This window comes from Bos indicus x Bos taurus, chromosome 22 (genome assembly GCF_003369695.1).
Source record: "Bos indicus x Bos taurus breed Angus x Brahman F1 hybrid chromosome 22, Bos_hybrid_MaternalHap_v2.0, whole genome shotgun sequence".
NCBI classification, from domain to species: domain Eukaryota; kingdom Metazoa; phylum Chordata; class Mammalia; order Artiodactyla; family Bovidae; genus Bos; species Bos indicus x Bos taurus.
Genome location: NC_040097.1, coordinates 6,123,380 through 6,141,617, shown reverse-complemented (window position 1 = coordinate 6,141,617; position 18,238 = coordinate 6,123,380). Strand labels below are relative to the sequence as shown.

Below are 18,238 nucleotides of genomic sequence, written 5' to 3'. Positions count from 1 at the left end.
CCAGCCGCTGCTGTTAACATTTTGACTTTGAGCTGAGCACGCGACCAGCTTGCACTGTTCCCTGAGAGGGAAAGGTCTCGTGTGTGGACAGATGGTGGACACAGCCCGCTGGGGACAGAGTCTAGGGATCATCTGCTGTTTTCATCTCTAGGGATGAGGGAGAAGAGAGACCATACATCATCATAGAGACCAGGGCTTCAGGGAGACCCTCAGAAGCACCAAGCAGGAGCCAGGCCCCTCTCTTTCCTTTGAATGGGATTCTGTTTAGTGTAGAACACATCCTACAGCCCACAGATACACGGAATACAGATGAAAGCTCCCTGACGGAGGCCTCATCCCATGCTCTCTATGTTCTTATTAACTGAGAACACAGAAAGAAAAACAACTGAAAATACTTTGCTTCAACTCATTGTTAAAGACTTCACCAATTGTCAGAGCTAAAGATCCCTTGCAGGATAACTGAGAAGGTGGGGAAACTGAGGCCCAGAGAGGCCAATGGGCTCGTCCAAGGTCATACAGGGTGGCTCACGTGGTAAAGAATCTGCCTGCAATGCAGGAGAACATGGGTTCTATCCCTGGGTCAAGAAGATCCCCTGGAGAAGGGAACGGCTACCCACTCCAGTATTCTTGCCTGGACTATCCCATGGACGGAGGAGCCTGGTGGGCCACAGTTCACGGGGCTGCAAAGAGTCAGACACGACTGAGCAACTAACACTGTCACTTTCTTTCTCTTTCAAGGTCACAGAGAGAGGGGTGCAGAGGTGAGAGGAGAGCCTGGGTGCCCAAATGCCAGACCCACAGCCACCCTGGCCTGCTCACGTCCCCACTGCCCACCTCTCCCTCCAACACTGGTTACCACTGTCTCTGGAGGCTTTCATAACTGAGCCCCCTCCCTGCCCCCGGGTCCTCTCCAGCCTGTCCTAGGAAGGGAGAAGGTTAAGAGGCGAACCATCCCTAGATTTACTCCCAAAGAGATGACTGAGGGCACGTGGAGTTTGTTTCTTGGGTTTCCCAGAGGGCGCAAGTGGTAAAGAACCCACCTGCCAGTGCAGGACACAGAAGCGATGTGGGTTCAGTTCCTGGGTTGGGAGGATCCCCTGGAGGAAGGCATGGCAACCCACTCCTGTATTCTTGCCTGGAGAATCCCATGGACAGAGGAGCCTGGCAAGCTCAGGGCATTTGCACCTGACTTACTAGGTACTGGGCCCCATGTTCTGCCTGCAGGACACCATTCCTCCCCCAACCCAACTCTGCAGACTCCGCTCCATTATCATCCCCACTTTACAGATGAGAACACTGAGAAATGAATCAGAGAAAAACAATTGGTCATATTCATAATGCTATCTGTATAATAAAAGAATAAGGAAAAGGCCAGAGGGGAATGCAAAATATAATCGTGGTCATATTTTTTCTTCTATTTAAAACATTTCTATAGTGTTGATTTATTACCTCAGTGTGGGATCACAGAAAACCACCAGACAGGCCCACTGTGTGGCCTTACATGAGTCAGTGTGGGGGTGTGCCTCAGTTTCCCATTTGACATATGAGTGAAATTTGGGGGTGATTTATATTTTCTTTTTTTCCTTATCTCTAATTTCAAACTGGTCTTTAGTTTCATTATGCCTGTACTACTTGGATAACAAAGAGAAAAGACATTTAAAAAGAATATCTACTTTTCATGATGTTTTAAAGATTAAATTAGGTCATAAGCATAAGGAACCTGACAAAACGTATGATATTCATTTAAAAAAATAAACAGGTCTCAGCAGCGTAGGGAGGGTTGCCATATTTATACCAATAGTTAACATGTTCATTTTAGTGCTTCCCTGGTGGCTCAGCCATAAAGAACCCACCTGCAATGCAGGAGATGCGTATTTGATTCCTGGGTGGGGAAGATCCCTTGGAGGAGGCCGTGGCAACCCACTCCAGTATTCTTGCCCGGAAAATCCGATGGACAGAGGAGCCTGGCAGGCTATGGTTCATGGAGTCACAAAGTGTTGGACACGACTGAAGCGACTGAGCAAGCAACATGTTCATTTTATTGTGTGTTTGGCAAAAGATATGCCTGGTACCTCAAACCAGAGGTTCATATATGTTACTGCTTAAGAGAAATCTAAGTTTTTTAAAAAGCATGATTTAAAGAAACCCATGGATTGGGGGAGAAGTTCCTGGGCTCTTGCTACTCAAAGTGTGGTTCTCAGACCAGCAAACACCATCAGTTGGGAACTTGAGAGAAAATCCAGGTGCTCAGAACAAACCCACTGAATCAGAATCTGCATTTAGCAAGATCCCCAGGAGTATCGTACGCACATTAGAGCTTGAGAAGCACTGAGTTAAGTGATAAACAAATGTGTCAAAGCCACCAAGTTGCCACAGGAAACCCTGACATAGGCCTTCGCGCTCCAGACACCAGCCCAGCCTCTCCGACTTCTTAGTCAGTCTCTCCACTTTATGCATGGTGATGGGGCTCAGAGAGGAAAGGCGCCTTACCAGACATCACCCAGCAAGACAGGAGCAAAGCTGGCCTAGGATCTCAGACTTCTGGTGTCTCAGGCCCCAGCCTTAGTTTCCAAGGCACACCCAGGGGAACACAGGGCTCTAGAAACCCACGGCTGGGCCAGAGCCGACCCGGTGTCTCCAGTGGCCCAGGCATGCTGGTTAATCCCCTGCCCTTGGAGTGGGATGTTTTCCTGAGAGGAACAATCAGTGCCTTTGGGGACAGTAGAGCCCCTGGGACAGGGACTCTGAGAGAGCCCGGGGCTGCAGAATGCAGACTGTGTCCTGCCAGCTTGCAAAAGAACAGTCTCTCCTGGCAAGCTCACGGGGACGCGTTCCCAGTGGCGCGGCGGGGACAAGTGGAGTTACCAGGGAGCCCGGGTTCTCCCTGGGGTGGCTGGCGCGGACCCAGGGCACTGTGCCACTGGGCAAGAGCACCAGCTGGGCCCATTGCTATCACTGGTGAGCGTTCTGGTTTTCAACCATCCACTTCGTATTCAGAAAACACTTATTCAAATACCTCTTCTGTTCTCACTCTGTCCCATGCTCTATGCCTTGAACCCTGGGCTGTGACACAATTCCAGAATCTCACAGAACCCCAGTCTCTGTTCCAACGTCAGTAGCCGTGCGGTCTGGGGCAAAGGGCTCAGCATGTGTGAGCCTCGGTTTCTGCTTCCAGGAAATGGATATGGTGACACACCTACCAGAATGGTTAAAAGGAAAGGGGTGGATTTTACCAAGTGTTGATGAGAACATGGAGCCACAGGAAAACTCTCTGACGTTGCTGGTGGGAGCGTGAAATAGAACAGCCTTTTTGGAGACAAGCGTTGACAGTTTCTAGGAAAGTTAAACCTATACCTACCCTGAGACTCCCAAATCCCACTCTGAATGAGGAAAATGAAAACACACATCCATATGCAGACTTGAATATTCACAGAGATCTAATTCATAATAACCTTAAATGAGAAATACGCTACATGCCCACCCACAGGAGGACAGACAAACCTCCTATAATGGACTCCTACAGGGGACTTCTAGGCAGCCCTGAAAAAGAAGCCCCACCCCCGTGCATGACAACATGAAGAATCTCACAGACATGCTGGTGAAAGAAGCCAGGTCAAGACGAACACCCCAAGGGATTCTACTGATCGAGCCTTCAAGAGTAAGTGGAAGTGATCCCTAGTGATATAAGTCAAAACAGTGTGTACCTCTGGGTTCAGCAGTGAAAGGGCAGGAGGGGGCCCCCCAGGGACCCGGAAATGTGCTGGATCTGGGCTGCAGTCACCCAGGCATAAACCGAGGGAAAAGTTTACCCACTGTGCACTTCAGATTTGCTCACTTTATGATGCAGTTTTACTCAATGGGGGAAAGAGAGAGAGAGAGTGCATGTGAGAGATGTGGGGGAAGATTCCTCCATCACGGGAGTGTTCCGAGGATAAGGCTAAAGGAGAGGATGTGCAGTTGCTAGGGGATTCACAATCAGTGATCACTGTGGGTAGTCAGGCTCCTTGCAAGCTCTTGGGCTGTGGTTTCTTGCTCTGTAAAAGGGGGAACAAGGAGGGCTCATAACTCACTCATGGGGATGAGGCTGCAAAGGTGCCCAGAACAGGGTCTGCCACTGGGTGGCCGGGACAGGGGTGGTCTCTGTCTGCCCTGGGAGAACAGTATTGCCTGTGGGGAATACTACACAGCCATGAAAAAGGCTTGGACTTAGAAAGTTTCCCCAAACTGCTTCCCTTCCCCGGTCCCCTCCATGGATGTGGTAGACATCGATCCATCAAGCTTAATGAAGTCACTAACACCCCCCTGACACGTGGAAGCTCTGGGTGCCTTGGTCACAGAGAGGCCCAGGGAGGCTCACATAGCCACAACCCAAAGGCTCTAACAGCGAGGACAGTCCAAGGTTCCAGCATCCTGTGTCAATGGCGGGAAGCACAGATTATGGGCCTCACAGAAGTGAGGGGGTGGGACGGGGGTGGGCAGTGAGGCTTGAATCCAGGTCAGAGACCCTAAATCTTGTGCTTATCCCACCACAGCAGTAGTAACCCTGGAAATACACTTCATACAGAAGGACAGTTACCAGCTATGGGACTCCCGGGAGGAGTTTTGGGGCTGAGTTTCCCTCCTTTGGAGGAACCTAAGCTTTTGTGAGGGCAGGGGTTTCTGTGTGTCTTGTTCTCCTGTGGCATAGGCATACAACACAGGATGTGGCACACAGTAGGTGTTCGGGAAATAGTTCTCACACAGGAAGTCAGTGATTCTCTGAATGCACATGCCATTCGAGGTTGGCTGGCCAGACCCCCTCCCACTTTACTTCTGCACAAGGAGCCTCCTACCTCCACCCTGTGCTTCTGTCTGTGGGCCTCAGACCGGTCCACAGCGCCTCCTCCCGGCCACCCCTTTCCGGTCTGTCTGCTCCCATGCATTGCTCTCAGCCAAAACTTTCATGCCTGGACGGAAAGTCACAGCCTTCTCTTTTCTGATCTTTATAGCATTTCAGAGATAAGAGGGCCACTCGGAAGACCAGGTATGGACCAACCCCAGTTCATGGGTTAAATCTGGCTGCCGTCTGTTTTTGTAAATCAAGTTTTAATTGAACACAGTTACTCTCCTTTGTCTATGGCTGTTTACACACTACAACACCAGAGTTGAAAGGCTGCTGCTGAAACTGACCCGCAAAGCCTAAAATATCTACTACCTGGCTCTTTGCAGAGAAAGTTTGCTGAACTCTGACACAGGTTAAGCACAGATCTTACACATAATCTTTTGTTGCATCTTCACAACAACTCTATAGGAGCTTGGAAACCACTTTTATCCCCATTTTATGGATGTGGAAACTGAGGCTCAGGGATGCAGGGTCTTGTCCAAGGTTGGGTATCCAGTAGGTGGCAGTACTGGGATTTGAATCCACCAATGTCCCAGAGTCCAGGAACAGACTAATTATTACTACAAACAGGATGAGATGGTTGGATGGCATCACTGACTCAATGGACACGAGTTGGAGCAAACTCAGGGAGATGGTGAAGGACAGGAAAGCCTGGGATGCTGCAGTTCATGGGGTCGCAAAGAGTCAAGACACAACTTAGCGACTGAACAACAAGCAGAGCAACACAATGAGTCTAGTTTGCAAGATGCAAGGAGGTTCCACAAGCCCAGGAGAAGTTCTGTAGATGAGGGTAAACGAGGCCAGAGCAGCCCAGAAGGCCCCTGGAAGCAGCAGGATCTGCCTGAGTCATTCAGGGAGAGGAGATCTAGCCGGATAGGGGGAGGAAATATGGAAGGGTGGGCCAGCTAAGTGGGACAAGGCAGGGCACGAGCCAGCTGGGGAAGCTTGGCCCAGAGCCGGGGTACTGGGGAACTACAGAAACACACTCTTGAAATGATGCTTATCTGTCTGCCGGGCCCCAAAAGGCTGCCAAGTCCACAGGAGAAGGAGAGACATGCTGCAGGAAATTCCATACCTAGGCATTGTGAGGATTCCGAATTTCCTAAAAAGGACAGAAGTGAAAGCTGGGTACCTTTCGGCAGGGCGGGTTATAAACAAGGTTTTCCTTGTGGCCAAAATGTTGGCGAAAACTCCCCAAGGGCATGAGTCATGTGGACTTGGGTGAACACGTGAACTCTGTGACTTGACGTTCTCAACTGTAAATGGGGAACGCCACGGGCTGGTGGAAAGGGTAAAACACTGATATTCGCAGAGCGCACCAAACAGTGCCCGGCAGACTGAGTGCTATAGAAAGGTTCGCTAGGTAAACACAGAACATAAAGAAGGTCTGGCTTCAGCAAATACCAACTCCCAATTTTTTCGCCCCAAAATGATTCACGGGCTGTTCGGAATTCACAGTGCCTGATGTGGTTAATTTAAACACTGCCGCAGAATGGCGAGCCTGAACGGCATTTCAATGAACACAAACCTTATTTTTAACAAGACACACTCTGGCACTTGCAAGAACATTTAAAAATACCTTCCTCATTCCAAAGCTGCAACCAGGTCCGGGGATGAATCCTCTGTTTTGGGGGTCACTATTTTCTCCAGGAGCTAGGCTCCAGAGTTGCTGTAGGAGCTGCTATAGGTATCCAGGGGGCTGAAAGTGGGAAAGAGAATTTGTGGACTGTTGATTAAACATCCAAGTTGACACCTATCGGTCTGCTTGCTCATCTGTGGACTTGGGGTGGGGTGGGGGGTCCTCAGACAGAGATTCTGCATCTTCTTTCATTCAGCAAATACACAGGGATAACTACTGCCCTGTGGACACAGGGATGGGTCCTAAGTCCTGGGGCTCACTTTCCAGGAGAGAGACAGACAATGAACGTGGAGATGAATAAATAAGCCAATGAGATCATTCCAGGGGATTATATGTACTTTGGAGAAAGTCAAAGGGGAAAATGGGACCCCTGTGTGCATGGGGGGTAAGGGTATTAGGATAGTGGGGGAGGGCTTCTTGGAGGTGGTGATGTTTGTGATGCAAATGGAATGAGGAGGAGGACCTGTCCTGTAAGATCTGGGGAAGAGTGATGAGGGCAGAGGGAGCGTGGAGCCGGGTGACTGAAGAACCAACAGGAGCGTGGGGTGCTGGAGTGTGATGGGCCACGAAGAGAGCGGCTGTGATGCAGGGACCCACGTGAAGGCCCCGCGGGGCTCATGGTTACAGACGCTGCATGGACAGCACTAGGGTGGGACAGCGGCTCAGGGAGCCGTGGGGAAGCTGCTGCACAGCCCCCACTGCCTTCCTATGGACGGTGCCCCTTGCATCACTTAATCTGGCAGTTCTGTCGGGCCACCGTGCCAGGCACACGGTAGATATTTCATAAATGTTTAGTGAACAGTCCTAAAAACCAGCTTTGCTTTGACGTCTGTGACAGGCTCCCAATCTCCAGCAAACCTGCTTGTTTTTAAACGAAGCGTGTGCTTCGCCTATCTTCTTCTTTTTCAGATGGTTCTTGTGTGTTTCTTCTCATCACCTTGGTTTGCCAGACTACTGGACCAAAGGAGCACCTGATGAGATCAAGACTGATGAGACTAAGACCCCAGGGCTGAGAGGACTGCAGTATGGTCGACGCTTGGGGTTGCAATGAAACACTGAGGTGCAAGTGTTCAAGGAGCAACACATGGAGGAGAGTCTACCCACTAACCAACCATTTCCTCCAGCACCTCCTGGACTCCCACAGCAATGCCGAGGGCGTGCTGGGTCTGCACCACAGCATGTCCAGAAGGCTGATGAAAGAGACCGTGACTCCTTGACCCTGTTCATTCCCAGTCTGAGAATAACCAATTCTTTGCAGTGAGAGATTCTGAGATTGTAAGCTCCTGTTCCACCTCTTATCCAGGCATTTCTTTTCTTTCTTTTTTTAAAAAATATTTACTGTGCTGGGTCTTAGTTGCAGCATGTGGGACCTTTAGCTGTGGCATGTGGGATCCAGTTCCCTGACCCGGGATTGAACCTGGGCCCCCTGCACTGGAAGCAAGGAGTCTTAGCCACTGGACCACCATGCAAGTCCCCAGGCATTTCTCACTGCAGGTGACTGACTACAAAAAATACAGGTTGTGCTCAACGTATTTCATGAACAGTATCAGGCAGCTTTGCAAACGTGACCTCGTGAAATCCCCGCTGTGAGGGAACCGGATCTACAGATGAGGAAAACCGACGCCTGAGGAAGTTATACGAGGAACAGGATTCGTCTCTGGTGGCCTTCAGATCCACCTGGGTCTTCTGTCTCCACTCTGAGGGGCCAGCACGAATGTGAAAGCAGAGTGCAACGTCATGAACTGGGCGGGAGCCGCGAGGGTCACCGAGCCTCGGTTGCCAGCAACCCCTCTACACTGACTGGAAACGAACGAAGCAGCTGTGGCTGGGACCCCGAGGGCAGCTGCTCAGGGAATCCAAGTCAGCACGTCACGGGTCAAGCCAAGCTGCTGCTTGCTGGGCCCTGGAAATACGGCAGCAAACTGGACAGATTCAGTCATGGCCCTCATGCAGTGGATGGGATGGCTGGATGGTGGTTAGTAAGCCAAAGGGACTTGCTGGGAAGGGAGCTGCGAGCTTGGTGTTGAGGGAAAAGCAGGCCCTGGTCAGGTGAAGACGGTGAGAGGAGGCAGAGGGGAGGAGGGGCCCGCAGATAGCAGAGAACAGAGGCTACTATGGGGAGACAGGAGAGGAGGGGGCGCCAGCAGGCAGGGGTGAGGCTGGCCTGGCATTTCCTCCGAGGGGTCTGATGGCTAGAGGAGGCCCCACAAGGCAGGAGGATGCGTCTAGGGATCCAGCTCACCCACTGGACTGGGGGGTTTGAATTCAGACAGAGCTTTCCCTAGCAAATTTTCTTGCTCCCCTTCTGTTGGTCTGATAGAGCCTGAAAGTGAAAGTCATTCAGTCGTGTCCGACTATTTGCGATGCCATAGACTATACAGTCCATGGAATTCTCCAGGCCAGAATACTGGAGTAGGTAGCCTTTTCCTTCTCCAGGGGATCTTCCCAACTCAGGGATGGAACCCAGGTCTCCCGCATTGCAGACAGATTCTTTACCAGCTGAGCCACAAGGGAAGCCCCTGATAGACCCTACAGGGTTCCAGATGGGGGGCTCCTCAAATGACCCCTGGATCTCTATGGGCTTCCTGACATGTGGGCCCTTGTGTACCCAGTAGAATCTGCAAATACCACAGAGCCAGAGACACACGGATCGAAGTCCTGAAAAACCATGTAGAGTTGAGCTGGCCACTCTCTCCTGAAAGAAGGTGACGCTTAGCTCATGGCTGATACTCACATGATGTTCTCACGACCATGGTTCCCAGGGGCTATGTTCCCTGAACATCCTACCTTAACTCCCTATTAATTACTTCCTACTGCTGGGTGATCCTAAGGCTCTAACTTTCCATTCCATCACTTTCCAGCACTCACCCCTGATTCCACATATACAATCCACATGCCTGCTTGGCATCAAGGCTGGGATAACTAACATGAATGCTAAAATGACCCCACCCCAGCAGTCCTTCTCCTCTGGGCTCCCCACCTGCGCAAACAGCCACAGGCACCTTCCCAGGTGCTCAGCAGAAAAGCAGAAATGCCATCCTTGACTCCTCTAGTTCTCTCAGTGTTTGTACCCAACCCCTTGGCAAGCCCCAACGGTGCCATCTCCAAATATATCTCAAATCGGATATATTTGGGATATATCCGACCCAAATATCCTTCCCACCTTCTCCCAGCCACATTCAGGTCCAAGCCACCATTGTCTATTGCAACTCTCTCCAGCCTTCAAACCCAGCCGGGTGCAGCAGCCGGAGCAGCCAGAACGGGTCTTTTCACAGATTAAATCATGTTATTCGCCTGCTCTTATCTCTCCAATGGTTTGCACTGTAATTAGAATCCAGGGTAAGATCCATTCTATGGCCTGCAAGACCCTTCCTGGTCTGGCTCTGCTTACCTTTCCAGCTTCTTCTTTGCCTCTCCTCCTCAACACTCTTTATATCTATCTGCCTTCTTTCCACCTCACCAGCACACAGCTTTGCTATGACAAACAGACGGCATATTAAAAAGCAGAGACATTTCTTTGGCCACAAAGGTCCATATAGTCAAAGCTGAGGTTTTTCCAGTAGTAAGGTAAGGATGTGAGAGTTGGATCATAAAGAAGGCTGAGTGCCAAAGAATTGATGCTTTTGAACTGTGGTGCTGGAAAAGACTCTTGAGCATCCTGTGGACTGCAAGGAGATAAAACCAGTTAATCCTCAAGGAAATCAACCCTCAATATCCATTGGAAGGACTGATGCTGAAGCTCCAATATTGTGGCCACCTAAACCGAAGAGCCGACTCATCGGAAAAGACCCTGATGCTGAGAAAGATTGAGGGCAGTAGGAGAAGGCAGCGACAGAGGATGAGATGGTTGGATGGCATCACTGACTCTATGGACATGAGTTTGAGCAAGCTCTGGAGAGAGTGAAGGACAGGGGAGCCTGGCATGCAGCAGTCCATGGGGTTGCAAAGAGTCGGACATGAGTTAGCGACTGAACAGCAGCAAACAACAGGATCTTTGCACTTGCTGTTCCCTCTGCCTGGACGGCTTTCTCCAGAGGTGCCTGCCTCCCTCCCAGGATTCTGATCCAAGGCCAACGTTCCTCTTCACAGAGGCCTTCCCTCACTGCCTGTCTGAGGCTGCCTCCCCATCACCTGCTATCACCTCACTCTCAAATCTGGCTTCTCTATTTGTTTTGCGTCTAACGCCTCTGTAGTGCCAAAACAGTGTAAGCTCCATGGGAACACATCCTTTCCGTCCTCTCTGTTTAGTTGCTGGGTACCTCCAACATCCAAAAGGGTACCCAGAAAATATCAGGTACCCAGTGAACACCTGCCGACTCACTGACTCACTCGGCACCTTTACTCAGACTGTTTCCTCCTCTGCAGGGCTTTTCCCTTCGCAGTTATTTTTATGAGCCCAACACATGTTGAAAGAAGACAAACGGTGGCAGTTGTCTGCTTCTGCTCAAAACCATGGCATCGTTGCCTTTGCTTGGGATGTCGGCATGCTGCCGTTGTTCAAAAAGTGGTGTTGGAGAATTTGTTTGGCTCACATTCTGCAAACTTCGGCCCCTTAACTCACGTTACCAGCAAGAATGAGAGAAGGATGCTGGGAACAGAGGGAGGAAGGGCACCTCCATGTGCCAGGATACACAGCAGAGCTTCCCTAATATTATCTCACCTGAGTCTCCATCACCCCGGGGGATGAGAGTTATCGTTGCCATTTTACAGATGAGAAAGCTGAGGCTCAGAGAGTTTAAGCAACCTGTCCAAGGTCACACAGCTGGCAGGTAGTGGGAGTGGAACTCTAGACTGCCTCCCCAGGGAGAGCACCTCTGCAGGTCCTCGAGAGAACCCTGTCCCCACCTTCCAAGGTCCAGTCTTTAAGTAACTGTGCATCCTTCCGGTCCTTCACAGAGGAAGAAAATGCCATCAGCCTCTCCTCAGAGGTGTCAGAGCGAGCATCTTGATGGATTGCACTTCCAAAATAAGAATTCCTGCCACTCCTCCGAGTGTAACAGAGACCTTCCAGAGAAGAAGTGGAACTTCTGCTTTAAACACACATGATGTCCACACCGGGTCCATTTATCATGTCCTGGTCCCCAGCTCCACTCAGGTCCCTGTTCAAAAGTCGCATCCGCCGAGAGGTCTCCTCCCATCAGCCCTTCATCACGCCCTCTCCCTGCCCTGTCTTACCTCTGCTCATCCCACTTGTCAATACCAGCTATTCTGTTGTATTATAAATATCACGTATTTGTACGTTAAGTCCTTAATTGTTTTCTTCTGCTGGAACACAAGCTCCAAGAGGGCAATTTTATCTGTTTTATTTTATCTGTTTTTTTTTTTTTCCCCCCACTGTTGTATCCCCACTTACTGGAACCACGCCTGCCATATACCAGGGGACCAATCAACACTGTTTAAACGAATGGATGAATTGAATTACTATATGACTCAGTACACATGTTATGCCTTTCTGACATGATCCTGTTTTTTCCTCCTTAAGTAAAATTTTCATCATACAAGCTCTGCAAATCCAGAGTGGGAGATTTTTTAGAAATACAGAAAAGCTTTGCAATATTGGTTTGATTTCTGCCATACATCAACATGAATTAGCCATATGTCCCCTCCCTCTTGAACTTTCCTCCTGCTCCGACCCTTTCCCACCCCTCTAGGTTGTTACAGAGCCCCAGTTTGAGTTCCCCGGGTCATACAGCAAATTTCCATTGACTATCTGTTTTACATATGGTAGTGTATAAGCTTCCATGCTACTCTCTCCATTCATCTCACCCTCTCCTTCCTCCACCCCCCTGCCCTTATCAATTATCTTTCAATTAAAAATAAGTAAGTTAAAAAACATTATCAAGAAAAAAAAAGTTTGACAGTATTATGAAGGATCATAAACAAACCACTAAAAATGCAGATGAGCAAAGAGGAGAGTAGGACTCCTCGGTAATCCCACCATGTCACTGGCACATTTAGGAGGACTCTCTGCATCCACAGATGCCATTGCAGGATCACTGCTTTCCAGGCGTTGTGTGAGGCACTGGACTCCTACGAGGCCCTGGATCAAGGCAGGGTCCTCAGCCATGGCACTGTGGACATTTGAGCTGCGAAATTCTCTGTGGTGGGTGTTGCCACGTGACTTGGTCTCTAACCACAGGATGCCAGTAGCTCCTCCCCAAGTCATGACAATCAAGAATGTCTCTAGAACTTACCAAATACCCCTGAGGCAGGAGGTAAGGTGTGCAAAAACCACCCCATTGAGACCTGGCAGTCTAGAGGAGGAGACAGATGTTTCAAAAGGGTTACACTGTACCTTGCCTTGAGTGCCTAAGAGTGCTCTTTCATCAGTATTTGTGAACCAATGCCCAAGTCCTCAGACTCACTTCTGATGGCTGTGTGGCCGTCTACACTGGCCACAACTGTTCTGACAATCTACACTACCACCCCCACTGCTGGACACTGCTGACTCTTGGTTCAAAAGCAGAGCCCAGAAGAACAGGGGGCCCCTCTGCCTAACTCTGGACAGCCTCACCCAGCCTAACAGCCACCAGAGCCACCACGGAGGCAAAGGTCTCAGGCCCTGTGTCTCTTGGCTACACTGGGCACCAAGCCCCCAAATCCTCCTCCGGAGCCCCCTCATCACATCTACTTATTCCCTGCCCTACAGAAGGAACAGGAAAATGGAACCTGAAAAGGAGGGAGTTGTGAGAGCAGGAGCAGCTAGTTGGGACTAACTTGTTCAACATTCCCGTTTTACAGATGTAGAAAACATGGCTGGGATTAGGTGAGGCTGGTCACCTCCTGGCATGAATGTCCTAAGGGGATTTTGGCACTGTTTTCTTTTTTGTTGTTGTATAGAAGTCATTTTATTTTCTACAAATGCATGTGTGTGTACATGTAATTTTATAAAATTAAATACCTTGATGCAGACCCCCCCATTAATGTGAATTCTGTGGCCCTACATGGGAAGCAAATAAAGGTCATCGTTGCTGTCTGTCTGCATTGACAGGTTCCCACTGTGACTGCCATCTGTGACTCATGAAGCGAGACTATGACCTAAGTATGCAGTTGGCACCATTTTCTGAGGGCCACAGTGAGACTCAAGTGAGACGGAGGCAGGAGGGGAAGGGGCTGCAAGGTGACTACTCTCACCCAGCACAAGCACTGCCTCTGGGGCCCCTCTGCTGAGCAACTCACTGTCTTACCTCACTGAATCTCTACCACAATCTTTAGAGGGACAGATGCTTTAGCTTTTATGTCCAAAGCTCCCCTGGTGGATCAGATGGTAAAGAATCCACATGCAATGTAGGAGACCCAGCTTCGATCCCTGGGTTGCGAAGATCCCCTGAAGAAACGCATGGCAACCCACTCCAGTATTCTTACCTGGAGAATCCCATGGACAGAGGAGCCTGGTGGGCTACAGTCCATGGGGTTGTGAAGAGCTGAACACGATGGAGCAGCTAACAATTTACAGACAAAGTGAGGCTCAGAGAGGTTAAGTGGCTGTAAATGACTGTTAAGGAGGGAAAAAAAAGGACCCAATAGGAAATAACCTCCTTTTTCACATTCAAGTGCAGTCAGATTCCCAAAGAGTCAGATTCCCTTGCCAGCGGCTGACAATGCCTTGTGAACCTGTGTATCAATAGTAGGAGGGGCTGAGAGGCAGTAGCAAGTTTCCCAGCTCCTGAAGTGTCTCCTGGACACAAGCTGGGGCAGCAAGGGGAGGAAACAAAGCCCACAGACCTGGCAGGGGGCCATAGGCTTGGCAGTGAGATGCCACATCTTGGGAGGACCTGGGGGTTTGGCACAGTTCAGGGTGGGACCCCATGGAGGGTCCAGCTGACAGGGCCGTCCACGCCTGGCCTGGTCTTCCTGCCCTCTAGCTCCATCTTCCCAGTGGCTCCCACTCTAGGGGCCGAGAGTGGCCAGGGAGGCTGCTGGAATCCCGGGAAGGACTGAGATTCCTCTAGTGGGTCTCAGCCTTGCAGTAGGACCTCATACACCAGCTGCCTCGCTCTTCTGCTGGGTCTGCCCCAGGCCTTGAGATACAGACAGGACCAGAACACAGCCCCTCAGGGGGCTCATAGACCATCAGAGGAGGCAGACAGACCAAGAAATGACCGTTGGGGAGGGCAGAGGGAGAGGTGAGTCTGGACTGAACCCGTTTTCCTGTGGTGTGAGCGAGTGTCGATACTGTCCCCACATCGGGGCAGAACCTCTCAGGTTGGCTGAGCTTTGGAACACACGGTGGAGTTTCCACACCCTGGGCCAGCTCTTGTCCTGCAGGACCTTGGAGACTCCTCTGGGCCTCAGTCTCCAAACCTGCAGAACGCCCAGCATTTGATGAGATACTGTGCATCAAGCACCTAGTTCAGTGCCTAGCACTTAGCAGGTACTTGATAAGGCCCCCAGTACTTATCAATGGCTAAAAATAAGCAAAGAAATAAACGACAAATACCAAGTGCTGGAGAGGATGTAGAGCAACTGGAGCTCACGTCCATTGCTGGTAGGGGTACAAAATGGGAAAAAGACCTGGAGAGTTCCTTACAAATTAAACAGAAATCTATCACACAATCCAGAAATCCCACTTCCAGGTATTTACCCCAGGAAAACTTACGTTTATACAAAAATAAAGTGACTTTATTTATAACAGCCAAAGCCTGCAAATGGCCTGAATGCCTCTCAAGGGATAACTGAGCGACTGGGTAAACAGTGTGTCCTGATGATGGAATACCACTCAGTATCGGAAAAGAGTGAACTGCTGAAATGACAGAGTCACGATCACCGTGCGGAGTGGGAGAAGCCAGGGTCAAAGGTCGAGTATTGTGCGATTCCTTCATACGCTGTTACGGAAAAGGCAGATCTATAGATTTGTGGTTGCTGGGGACTTGGGGGAGGGGAAGAGGCTAACTACAAAGTGACAGGGGAATTTCAGGGTGTTGGAAGTCCTCTATGCCGATTAAAGAGGTGGCTACACAATGGTGTGCATTTGTCAAAACTCAGAACTGTACACTAAAACAGGGAAATTTTACTGTATGAAAATTATACCTTAATGTTTAAAAATTAGGGAAAAAAAACCCTTCTAGAATGATTTTAGCCTGCTGTAGGCTCTAGGACCACCCCTGGACTAATTCTTCCTCCCCTGGACCACCCAGGGCTGGTGGGTCCTGGCTTCTTCCTGCCTGGAAGCCCAATCTTCCCCACCCCAAGGTGGAGAGGGATTCACTCTCCCCATCCTTACTTAGCCTGGGACTTCCCCCCAGCAGCCGCCCCGGCCCATGGGAGCAGTGGGTTCTGCAGGTTCGCCTATTTGGGGCCCTGATGCTCTCTGCTCCCCTGTTTAAACCAGTGAGCCTGAGGGAGAGGTGGCTGTGCTCACAGTCCTGGCCTCATGAGAGAGGGGGGTCGGAAGCATGCACACCTGTGCACCTGCCTTGGACTCAGGGACTGGGGAGCAGGTTTCAAAGACCAGCTGGCCATGTCCAGTGACACTAAGGCTCGGCTCCTGGACTCCCTCCCACTGGTCTCCACACTTCACAAGCTGTGAAGCAGTGACACTGGCCAAGAAGGGCTTCCTGCTGAAGGGTCAAAAGCGCTTCACTATCCCTGGTGACTGTCCTCAACAGACAGCTCAGCTCAGCTCTGGGAGGCAGTGAGGAGCAGACACAGTCCCCTTCGCTGGAATTTCTCCAACCCTCCTCAGTAGGTCTTCTCAAGCAGTCTTGCCCTCCCCATGGCAGGCATGACCACACCGCCTCCCCTGTTCAAAGTTCTCCAGGGGCCTCACTGATTTCAGGATAAGGTTCAAACACACTAGCTAAGCCCCAAGGCCTCTGTGACCAGGGGCCACTGACAGTGAGCCTCACACGAGAGCTAGCCTCCGTGGGTGCCCCTGCTGTCCTCTCCCCCTGAATCATCCCCTGTTCCTCCTCTACTGGGCCATTTCCCTCATGTTCTTGAGCATGCTGTATTCTAGTCCATCTTAAACACACACCCTCTCTGGACCTCAGGCTGCTCCTGCTCCACTTCTGTTTTCTTTGATTCCTACAATCCCTTTCTACAAGGCTTTTTCTGAAGGGGATGAAGAGCAGAATATCAGCACTGAAACAATCCTCACAGCTTAAATTTTGCAAAAGCACTTTATACATGAAGGCAGTACTATTCCAGATGAGGACGCTGAGGTCTGAACTGGTGAAGTCCAGGTAACTAGGGTGATAGAAACCTGTGTTTCCTGACTTTCAGTTCCATGGCACCTTCCTCAGCCCTAGGATCAGGACAGACCAGAACTTCAACTCCCAAAGGTGAGGGGTAACTGGAATAATGGGCACCGAGATCCAGAAGGTGAGTCAGCATGTGTGAGGAGAAGGCAGATCTGAGAAACTCCACTTGCAGAAGGAGACCTGAAGGCCAAGTCTGCACTGATCCCAGGCTCCACCAGGAGTGAGACAGGGAAGAAGAGAGAACTCACACTGAGAACAGCCGCGGTCAGGACTTCATCTCTCTCTTCACCTTCCCCGATAGCCTGTGCTCTCGATGTCACCATCAACCCAGATTTACAGCTTAGGGAACTGGGCTCAGAGAGCTGAATGCTTTTGCCACCCAGCTGATTTGTGTCCCTGCAACAGCAGTAGGAGGGAGGGAAATGGATGGGAGGAGGTTTATCAAGATTAATCAATGCTTAAGAAAAATGATTCATCAATGGTTGATAATTACTGCCGCTAGGTAATGAGTATATGTGGCTTTGCCATTCTATACTACTTGTTGATATGATCGAAATTCTCCAAAATTATAAGTTAAACATCAAGTTGCCCAGAAAAGTGGTGGAGCAGACATCTGGGTGAAGTAATTTTCTCTCTGCCCACAGGGACTCTGCCCACCCCAGCTTCATGCTTTTCTGTTGGAAAAGTTTCAGGCACTCAAAGACACACAGCTTCATTCTTTTTCCCCTGTGAATATGGAAACTTTAGAGACAGACCTTATAAACATTTTTGTTCTCACACTCCAAGGGCTCTATGACTTCTGAGAATAGATCTTTTTCTTGGGGGTCATGACCACGTAACTCTGACAGTCGTGTGCCATAGACTCCACCTAAGAGCGAGTGGTTATATCTGCTCAACTCAACGCACCCATTTTCATTTCACCCTGTTACACTACAACATGACCATTTGCTTCCATTTACTGCCTGCCCCCTTTTAACGGAGTGCAGGGAAACATAAACCTGCTGTTAGGTTAGAGATGGACTTCAAATTAAATTCTATTTTAAAAAGGAGAGGAAGGTCACCTGAAAATTCAATCCAAATCCACAAGCCTTTGTTTGGTGCTTATTAAGCTCTAGCTATTAGGCCCTATTAAGTATGCAAGATTAGCCCTGTTTAACAGGTGAGTGTCTTAGTCACTCATACTGTCAGGGGAAAACTGGAACTTATATGAGGTCTGAGGGACCTCAGAATCCATATTCTTATAACCAATCCTGTGATCTACAATAGGCTTCTCTTGAGAGTTCACTGCCTAGGCAGAGGGACGTCTACTTAATGACCTATTATTCTGGAATTGTATTAGGTTCTTTCAATGCTTTCACTCATTAACTCATGCAAGCCAACACGAAACAGCTACCACCACCCCCACTTTAAAGATAAGGGAATGAAGGTTTAAGTGGTTAAGGTCATCAGCTGGTTAGAGATTTTAATCCAGGTCTGCCTGACCCCAAATGTGGTTATTTCCCCCCAGATACTCAT

General features: G+C 49.9%; 1 protein-coding gene across 14 annotated transcripts in view; it reads right to left on the bottom strand.

Annotated features, from left to right (window-relative positions):
* The window catches only part of ATP2B2 (ATPase plasma membrane Ca2+ transporting 2), a 380,950-nt gene that overhangs the window by 258,893 nt on the left and 103,819 nt on the right, over positions 1–18,238 (bottom strand). The window contains exon 3 of one of the 14 annotated variants that reach the window (XM_027522829.1): positions 6,462–6,581. The exons of 12 other annotated variants lie outside the window; for them this stretch is intronic. The gene's annotated coding sequence lies outside the window, so the exon portion shown is untranslated. Of the gene's footprint in view, positions 1–6,461; positions 6,582–18,238 lie in introns of those variants that run through there. One more of the 14 variants, XM_027522816.1, reaches the window with a different exon arrangement.